The sequence below is a fragment of the Anopheles moucheti genome, chromosome 2, assembly GCF_943734755.1.
Source record: "Anopheles moucheti chromosome 2, idAnoMoucSN_F20_07, whole genome shotgun sequence".
NCBI classification, from domain to species: domain Eukaryota; kingdom Metazoa; phylum Arthropoda; class Insecta; order Diptera; family Culicidae; genus Anopheles; species Anopheles moucheti.
Window position 1 is genome coordinate 43341355 of NC_069140.1, and position 10805 is coordinate 43352159.

Consider the following 10805-nt stretch of genomic DNA (forward strand, 5'->3'; position numbering starts at 1 on the left):
AGCACCCGGTCGGTCACTGCCGCGCAAAAGCCCAAGAGAGCGGATGTTAATGATGAATTTCAATAGGTTATGAATAATTAGTGCAAAAAGGCAGGTGTTCCCACACAATTCCCTCGGAGGCAGCGGCAAGGCAAGCCAATTTTTAGCCGAAAAACATGCCGAGCTGTAGCGCATGGCCAGCACAAACAAACAGTGTGTGTGTATGTGTGGGTGAACTTTTCCCAAGGAATTGAAAGATGGCGGTCGGTGATGGCGATGGGTAAGGTACACGCCACTGTATAGCGTGTTCTGTCCTGCTAGAAGCAGGTTGTAATTAATCAATAATGATGGAGGATGGAGCCTCCATCTTCCGGCCCTTACACCGCCACAGCCTCGCCCTTCCTCTCCGCGGACTCCCAATTCCCCTCCCTTCCCCGGTGAAGTGTGAAGGCGTTGGCGCAGGGTGGTAAAATTAAAACATTAATTTTGCATTTTCTGCCAGCCGAACGGTTCTCGCTTATGATTTATCAGTGACACTTCCTGAGCTAAATTATCTGCCTCGTCGTTCTTCGTGGGCTTCCGTTTTGTTTTCCCCGTCCTTCTCTTCTCGCATCAAATGGTGCGATAGCACCAGTCAAAGGTCACCTTTGGGCCAGTGCTCTCGAGCTCAAGTACGAAGGATGAGCCTTAATTTTCCATCCATCCTTGAAAGAACCAACATCAGCGCCATACCTCAACCTGCGCCTGCCGCCGAAATAGCTAAATTAATGATTAAAACATTTCGTCTGCATCTATAGCAGTACGTCTACGGTAGGGCTCCCGCGTTCGGGCAGATTGGAAGCGTTCTGATAATTGGAAAATATTTTGATTTTAGGGGTTGTTTTTTGCCAAGCTCGCTCAACCGTTGACAGTTTCCATTAACGGCATCCCACTCGTGCCATTTCCAGCCACCAAAATGCCGCTTCATTCATTCCATTCCGGAGGTCCCGGTTGGAAGGTCGTTAAAATATTTTACCTTCCCGCCTGAAGGTGCTCCGTTTTTCTTTTTTTCGACCGAACAGCATTACAGACAGCAACGAGGCAGATAGGCAGTAAATGGAACGAAACCCCAAACCCAACGCGCTCCACTTTCCGCCTTGGTGGAAATTGTGCGTTTGTAAGCAGTTTTTTATTGTCCAGAACTGAAGTCTTTCTGGTTCTGTCTTTCTCAATAACAACAAAACAAAAAAAGCAACTCCGTTTTGGACTTACCAACCACTTTGTCATACTGTTAGCGGTGTTGGTGTTGGTTTGTGATCTTGCTCCGACCTCAAACCTGCTGTCTCACGCGTTTTGCTCGATGTTTTGACTGTTTGATCAGGCAATTTATTTGCTCCACCTCCATTGTTTTTGCCGCACATGATTGATAGCATCGCCGGATGGGGCGGAATGCAAAAAGGGGGGCCCCCGATTCCGGGACACGGACCGGTACGGGGGTTTCTTTTCCGGTTCAGTCATACAGTTCATTACCTTGAATCATCCTGCGTCCTGTTACATCCGCCGGTAATCCCTTCCAAACTTCCATTCGAAATGCTTCGAACTTCCCCAGCTCCTGCAGTCACCGCACCGTTACTGCGCACACCCTGGCACCCCAGGAAGTACGGTTGGGGCAACGGGACAGAAATAATGCCCTATTGTTTGAATGTAGGACCAAAGAGGCGGCACCATAAATTCTAGGAAATAATAACAATAACAATAAAAATCTCTTTGTACATAATAAACTCCTTCCCAGTTCCGGGCGACAGGGGGGCATGCTGCCGGACATAATGTGCCGCGCGCACGGTTATCCGGTACCGGGTTTTGTGTGTTGGATGTTGCGAGACCCCGAGCCGCTGAGATAGAGAACACCGGTCGAGTATGATAACACATTTTCCCCCGGACACAGTTGTATCTTTGATTAAGTATTTGATAAGCCGCCATAAGCGTGCGAGATAAGGGGTTATGGAATGTTATTTGGGATGGGTTTGTTGTGTGTCTTTTTACCCTTGTTGTTGCTTGTTTCATTGTTGGTATTACCGGTGTCCTCGTCAAGGATCGTCGTTACTGCAGGACAATGGGAAAAAAACCTTTGTGTGTTTTTTTTTTCGGTGACTTGTGATTTGTGCGTTTTCATGGAATTTCGCTCCCATAGCTCCTCATGCTCGACATAGGAATCCGAATTCCCTCCCCAAACACGTTTAATGAAGTGAGAGCGGTACCATCGTCATAAAGCAACCAGTTTTAATTATGGGCCACAATGAGCAACAGCCTTCATTATTAATAACCCAAGAGTCAGACAGTGTGGAGGACAAAACATGAGGGTTTTTAATTATGGTTAATCATTTTTGGAGCGTTTATTTTTTCTCCTCGCATTGGTTCAGCATAGTTCACCTTTAGGTTGATTTCTATCTGTTGCGAAATACGAACCTTATTTAAGGATCACAAGGCAAAACTGTTCAACAACCGTTGATTAGCTTCATTCCATGCCAAACCATGATGAAACACTACAAAAATACAATTATTCGCTCCCAATAAAGTTAAGGCAAATGGTGTCACGTTCTGTTTAAAAACGCGCCAAGATTAATGAGGAATTATCGTTGGACGTGTCGGTATAACGGTGCGACCGCAGTCGCAGGATAATTATCGGTTTGCGTGCTGCTCGTAGCGACACGCACGACAAGCAAAATTATACTCTTACTTTCGTAAAACGAAAACCAAACACATCTACCGGAAAGGTATGGTTCGGGGCATGTAAAGCACGGGAAAACGGTTCGCATAGATACGCCGGACAATTACACAAGCTAAAATAGTATAAACGCAAAGGCAAAGTTTTGTGCGGTGTGACGGGAAGATTTTATCTTTGTTGGTTTAATTTTAATAGAATTTCTAAAGACTGACCTTTCTGAAGCGTGTACTTGCGTTCTTACGGCCAGCTGACGAACTGGGCGAGGTAGTGTTGCGGGGAGAAAAATCCCAACCGCAAAGCATCGGCAACAGCAAACATTACACACAAATATGGAATTGATTCGGAAGTGATAGTATCGCTACATTCGTGTTGCTACCGGAAAAACATTCCTTCCCTGCCCGTACACCGAGAAGCTTTAATTTTCTATCGACACTATTAGGCAAAGTTTCCACTTCACTGTTCTGTTGTATCCAATCTCGTGGTTGTTGCGCGTGGATGGTCGAAAGATAACAAAAAAAAAACACAGGAACTAGCTAATATTGTGTGTCGTCGTTCAAACTCATTCCCAAGTACTAAACCTAAGCACTAACACAGGCATACGCGTCTCGTGTGTCAACGTACGGGAAACGAATAGCATCCTTTCTTACGCACGGCATACCCAGTGCGAAGTATCCGCCCGTCAAAGGCAAACAACACAAACAGGCAAAATGTTGAGCAAATCGCTACGCACTTGCCGTAAACGAGTCGCTTACAGACCAGAGATGCGCAAGCGGGGAAGATAATGTACTTTTAACAGTGTAAATATTTCTGAAATTAATGAGCTATCTAAAGATATTGACAAGAAACAAAATGGCGCCACTTTAAACAAAAAGGTAACAAAACAAATTTGATGGGAAATTAAACTACATGTAAAGCACAACGGAGAAGCGCGCATTCCGAAAAGTGAAACAGAACAAATAGCGTACTGTACACACACAGGAAGTTTTGGGGGGTGGGGCGAATGCATTCGACTTGCGATACCAAGGCGAACAGAGTTAGTAGAATCAAACGAAACGAATAACCGGCAAATGGATGCTCGAAATAAACAAAGCGACACAAAGCGTTGAAATTGAACCGATCGCGTATTTATTGTGTACACGGAGAAAATTGAGCCAGACAACAGATGGAAACGGTTTGTTGTAGATGTTTAATTACGTTCAGCGTTTATTTGTATATTTACATACACCACAGCACGATGACACGTGGTAAGTATCTTTCGAAAGAAATTGTTGTTGATAGGATATGTAGACACCTTGCAGATAATTGTTTAACTTTCTTGGTAATCTTGTAAAGCACATTCGTTTGGGATTTGTTATGTTTTAAGCCGAGTTTAAGATTAAGCTTTTAACTGGTGTATTTCAAACTTGTTTAAAAATTTAAAAGCGTTCGGCTTCAAGCAGATACTTTAAGCTACGTACAATCATCTTTACTTTCAAGACTACGTTCATTACGTTCGGTAAGATATGATACTTTCATTATTTTAAATAAATTAAGCTTGCAACAAAACGGTGGTTGATAGCATTACTCAAATTTAACTGTTTTTGTATGATTTGCTTTCGCTTCTGTAAAAATTAATTGGGGAGTGTCGAGAAGGGGCATCGATGTTTTCGAGGAGCTGAGTTTGCAGCTACGGATGATTGGGCACATATAAGACGAATATCGAATATATTTTTTGTTATTATATAAGCATTATTTTTAAATCGTTTCAGCAAAAAATTTCATTAAATTCAATCAACATGCATTATAAGCACACCAGGCTTACTCTGGTACAGTTTCCTTCTTGGAGGCATTGTCCTTCCACAAATATGGAGAAAAAATCCTTATGACCATCGTCCTCCATGTTGTGCAGAGCACAACTAAGAGAGTATCGTCAATTCTGGACATATCCCTTGTCTCAGGGGTGCGTATTAGTTTTATCTATATCGATATCACTTAAAATTATCATAACATTTTATCTTCAACATTATCTCTTATCGCCTAAAAATCAGTGGCAACTAGCTGGAGCCATTCTATATCATCGTAATGTGTTGTGAAACTGTATTGCAATTTAGATTTTGACATTTTTACCAAATGTTCGCAAGACTCGAAACTTACACAAAATGCCGAGCAATGATTGTTGAATATATTGACTCTTAAGGGACCGATTGACTCAAGCATAACGTTCAATCAAAATGTATCACAAACCGTAACACAACGCCACGCCACGTTGCCATTATCACACGAACAAATAATACCATTAGCAGCTCATCTCTGGTAAATTGTATAACTTTACCATGCTCTTTGCTGACCTTACGCGGCCCATTGAATTATTTATTCTGGTTTTCATCGTAAATTTAACAGCGTGGCCCATTCGTTCGCTGGCGACAAGGCATCAAACAGGCGAATGGCGAAAATTTAAACACCTTTCACCCACAGGTGGTGGCGTTACATTTGATACCCATCATCCCACAACGCAAACACAATCAAACAGCGTTGCGCAAGAACGGGCAAGAAGCACGAGGAAATAAAAGTTTGCCAAACGCACGGCAAAGGTAAAGAATCCAAAATTTGCCACACAGCGCTGGCAGCGTCTCCATCGTGCCCCACCGTCATGGCAGTAACCAAACTGACAACCCACGCCCAAATGACAACGCACAACGCACAACAATGGCCCCCGCAGGACTGTCGCGCGATGAGAACGAATCGTGGCTACCTTTTCCACGCTTCGCACGCTGGCATTTGGTTGGTTCGCAAAATAAAAAGGAAACAAAATTTTCCGCGACAAGCAAAACCCTTAAGTAAAAGTAAATTACTTTCACCCGAAACCCGATGTTCGGTCCGCCCAGCGTTTTGGCTGCGCGAAACGAAGTTTTATTCGTTTTTTATTAGACTCTAAATTCCGGATTTGATTCCAGTTGTTCAACAAATCTTCTCCGGCCGTGAGTCGCTTCGGGTGAAGTGACCATGATTTATGGTTTTGGTGTATTCTTCCCAGCCCGCTACCGAAACCGGTCATGCTTTCAACTTTCTTGCGCCAAACGGCCCCCCCCCTGGAAACTCGGCGTTCGACAAAGAACGTGTCTTTTCGGTGTTTTGTGGTTTTCCACGGGTGGCATGGAGGATGGAACTTCACTCTCTTGCTCGCTTTATGCCCGGTTTGTGGCTGCGGTGGTTCTTCTGCCTGAACGTTTTCCATTGTGTCTTAATCGATTACGCAATTTATCGTACCATGTTCCCTGGGTTGCGCACCGTTTGCGTATTGTGAGTGCAGTTAAATTATGTAACGCGAACAAATGAAATAACCCTTCAATATGTTACGCGTGAGTGATTTCAAGCGGCTATAAATTTGTCCTACGTTTTCCCTCTAGATGTTTGTTTTATTTCGGTACCAAATTCACGATAAACCGACCGGGAGATTGAAGGGAAGCATTGTTCATGAATTATTGCTGTGTTTCGCCCCACTTCGTTTTTCGGGCCTACCTTATGATCCATGTTTTTTTTACTGATTTTATTTTTGTTATCCTGAAGCTGAAGCTATCGCCAAGATAGCAACACAATGTTGCCTTCAATTTGTCGTTTAAGCATGTTTGCTCCACGGTAACAACGTCCGCGCTGTGCTGTTCCAACTTTTAAAATCCTGTTTCCAAGTATATGTTGACAAGCCCATCAAAACATAACACCAATTTAAGCAATTTCAAGCCTGTTTGTTGTTCGTAACAAAATGCTAATTATATGACCATTAACCGCACAAACACATGCGATCTGTTTACTTCAGTCGCCGCAGGTTGTCGGTCAATTATTTTTAAATCCACACCTGTGGTCACTGTGGTGTACAAATAACGCCATACGAATAAGGACTGAGTCACTGCTTAGAGCCACCGCAGAACAGTGAATCGGAAACAACAAAAAATAACTCCCATACAAACTCATGTAGAGAATCGTGCCACTGACCTGTGAAATGATTTCAATATTTTCCAGCAGTTTGACGGACATAACCACATCCAGAAAGCGGTGAATAAGAAAGGTGCCACATTTCCCACCGAAACCGGTTGCAGTTGCGATAGGTAATGGCTACGGTGCATCAGTAAAAACCCGTCAGCACGGTGAGATGGAAAAGCAATATTGCTACCACGTTGCATTCGGAGACGAAAAACAATAACCAATTCAGATGGCATTGTTGAAGATGGCATCCATAGCGTCGACCTGAATGATGCACCAAAGTTTGTCTATCCCACACATCCCATACATGCGAACCCGATTCGAAACGATGGATCGGCATTCGGACCAGCAGTGTCTAGCATGGTTAACATAGATCCAAAGTGCATCTTACCAACGGCTACAGCGGATACATCGGCACAACAGCGCAAGGCTACGTAAAAGCAACAGACGCAAAATCGATCGCACCACAACATTCAGGTTTACCTCTCGGAACCATGGCCAGGAGCTTGAAACGGCTGTAAGCCGGTCGTTTCTTCCCAGCGAGCGAGTGCAAATTGTTCGTTTGTCTGAAATGCACCGCCTGCCGAGATGTCCCCCGAAGTGCATGGTTCGCACGGTGCTGTTTTGAGCGACGCCGGTTATATGGATGAAATCCGCTGAATGGGATCGTCAAACCAGCATGGCATTGAGCATGTATCGTGCGGCGCTAAACCCATTCACAGTTAGCAGACACGGTTGGGTGGAATGATGCTAAATAAAGAAAGATGTCAGCCATAACAGCTATACATGCATTGATCGTTCTACCATCGTTAACCTCTTTTAAACTCAAATAGATAATTCAGCTAACCATTGTTCTAGCTGACTAATCAATGGAGGGAATCATCAACACACTTCGAACCCTGTGTAAAGTTACAATTAGCAGTAATAAATAACTCCAAAAACAAACTTTATACAACTGTAACAATAACTCAAACTGTTGTTCTCGTTCTTCGTTCTCAAATCAAACATTTGGAGTTTCAATAATCTACACGTTCTCTGGCACAGGATGCACCTTGAAAAGAAATAGTAGATGTACAATATTTACCATTATTCTATGTTTCTCTAATCAAAATGTCTTGTATGTTGTTGTCGTACACGATAATTCCACAGCTCTTTGGCTGCTAAGAATATTATCTTTATACTTTATTACATAATACCAACTCTGTCATATAATAATTATTCCCAGTGCAGCCCAGGATTATCTAACAGTTACTAAAAACTGCCCCATACAATGTCTAAAGCATTTCACTTAAAGTGAACGGAAAAAAAAGATTTCCCAATATGAGAAGCTGTCTTGCAAACCTGTGCGTCGAAAAGTATTCTGGCTAGTTCCGTAGAGCTCCATTGGTACTATAAAGATTTCTCTAAACTTTGTTGTAACAGCAGTAACAGCTAAGTAACAGCAGTAATAACAAACAAATAATAGACCATAGTAAATATCACACATGAAACACAATTATTCTGATTAATTGAGATCAAATTACAGCCTTTATTCGTGTTGACTAATCGAGAGTTTTCTATATTTACTCCCAAGGGCTTTGTAGGAACGAGGTCGAGTAATATAGAGTGATTTGACAAGTAACCAAAAGTTCGTTACACGTGATTTGACGTTTGTACGCACTTTACCATTCAAATGTTTTGTGTGTAGTTGTGTTGATTAAATGGGCCGGGATTTGATTGGAAAATTGTGTCACCTTTTGGCGATGTTTTATGATTGAAGTAATATTGTATTTTGATTATAAGTAGAGTAGCTTACATTTAAATCGAAGCATCTCTGTTTTTCAATTTTAGTCCGGAATAAGATCAGCAAATCTTATTTGTGATTGAAGTTAGGTATGATTGGTGTTCACCAGCAGCGCCATGAGAAGGCAGAGAATCGGATTTTGTAATGTGAGCATTAGGCAACGAGTAGGTGAGACTCTTCACATTTGAGGATGAGGATGAGACTTATCATATCTCCCGATTCACATTACGTCGTGAATGTCCGGTGATCAACCCTTGGCACCACTTTATAACACCATCAACAGTTTGCTATTTTAACTAAAGGCAATCAAAACGAAAGGAAACTAAAAACGACCAAGCACATTGCGAAACTTCTCAATATGGAAAACAAGTCGCAAGAAAAAAGTGACACTAATAACACGATAAGAAAGTGTGAGTGAGCATATAAAGCATCTTACAAGGGCGGCCAAACGTCAAATGAAATCCAAAATGGCGAAACTCTATGTTGACCATTTATTTATTTTTTATTATTTGAGCTCGTTCCTACACAGACCTTGATTTACTGCGGTAAGATTTAAAAATTTGATGTAACTTTTGCTTATTTCCCTTTCATTTTGGAAAGATCACACCGTGCATCAGTTCTCTATCTTATGCGACGATTGTTTCAAGAAGTTTCACACCAGTCCGATGTATCAAGTTCCTTTCCAAGTAGATACTTACAAACATTATGTTATTCGCTCTTGCAGAAATTTTACAAATCACCACCAACATAAAATACATACCAACTATTACCTTAGGTATGTGATTACATACCCAGTCTCACTTTCAGGAAAAAAAAATCGCATATTTTCATCTTATGTATCATCCGCGCGAATGTCATTTGCGCCATCGTGGCGCATCTGCGTGGGACCAATTTCATGCTTCGTCTCAGCGCTAATTCTCTCGAAACATAAACTCGGCACCACCCGGCCACCACCGATCTGTATAATGCAATTAATTAAAGCCGAAGCTTCCCGCGGCACTCGTTTCGCTTCCGGGACGATAAGATGCTCCCACTCGTGATCCGGCCGGGAGTCGAAAGCTGCCTGCCGGAGGAATGATGTTTAATTAATCTTCCTTTTCTGCAAAATTTCCATTCCCGGCAACCAGCCCAGCGAGCGTGAGCGGATTGAAAATCATATCAAACAAGAGGTACGCACTTCTGGTACGGCTTCACGGCCACTTGGTGCAGCGTGTGGTACGCGTGTTTGCTTGATGTTGGCTCATCGTTCGTGCAGATTATATCGCCGATAGAACACTTCGCACGGTACAGATTTATCTTCCATTTAGCGTTAACCGCACCCGGCTACGCAAAACCGTGGATGGAAATCACCAAAACTGATGAGTGTACTCAAACGCGTTGTTTAAACTTGCGAGCATCAAGATCAAAGTACAAGCGTTTTACGTTAAAAAAATAGAAAAAGCCGTTGCTTAGGTAACGATTATCTACAGCTTCAGACAAATTTTACCAGCTCACCACGCTCGAGCAGGCATTCAATCGAAAAATCAATCTTGTAACTTCAGCCCCTATTAGACGCTCGTCGAAGCGATTGGCTTAATTATAAGCTAGAATAGCTCGTGCAGAAAAAGAAACAACTTGCTAAACTTAGTTTTTCTCATCTTGTACGACGTTTTGTCGTTTGCTCCACCTTTTTGTGTCACGTAATATACCCCGATGGGCTTGGGGCTTCTGTTCTAGCTTGCTAAATGATCAACTAATAGCACCCCACCCCACGCACATACAAACACTCGCCACATCCACATCGAAAAATCCATGAACCGGTTGCCTGTTGCTTGTGTCGGAAAACAGCGAAAAGGTCGACCCGCTGGCATCAATCATTTACCCTATCTGGTGTCGGTGCCAAAGCGGGCGCCCAGTTGTCCAGGCTTTTGAGAGGCGTTGGTTCTGATAGGTAATAAACATATCATTAATTATGTCCTCGAGTAGCCAGGACCAGCCTTGCAGGTGGGGCCCGCTCGCTGTTTGCTGTCAGCAGCGTTATAGTGAATTTTGGTTTTGTTTTTCGGCTGACCTATGATGGACAGCTAAGGTCGCTGGTCAAAATAAGGTGGAATAGGTCAACCGATGTACACAAAGAAGCGTATTAACATTATCTCACTAACCTTGCCAACGTGAACATTAGCAAACCAGCAGCAACCGGACGGATTAGTTTTATTTGCAGCAAAAACGCCATCCGTCACATGCTACACCCCACGCCGGCCACAGCGGTGGGTGCTCCGGTACCATAAACAAAGATTATATGTGACCGGAGCCAGTTTTTCTAGCACCATTAACCGTTCCCATAAATCAATCCATCCAACACTAGTTTCACATTATCATGGCAAAATGAGAGCGTTTAATTTT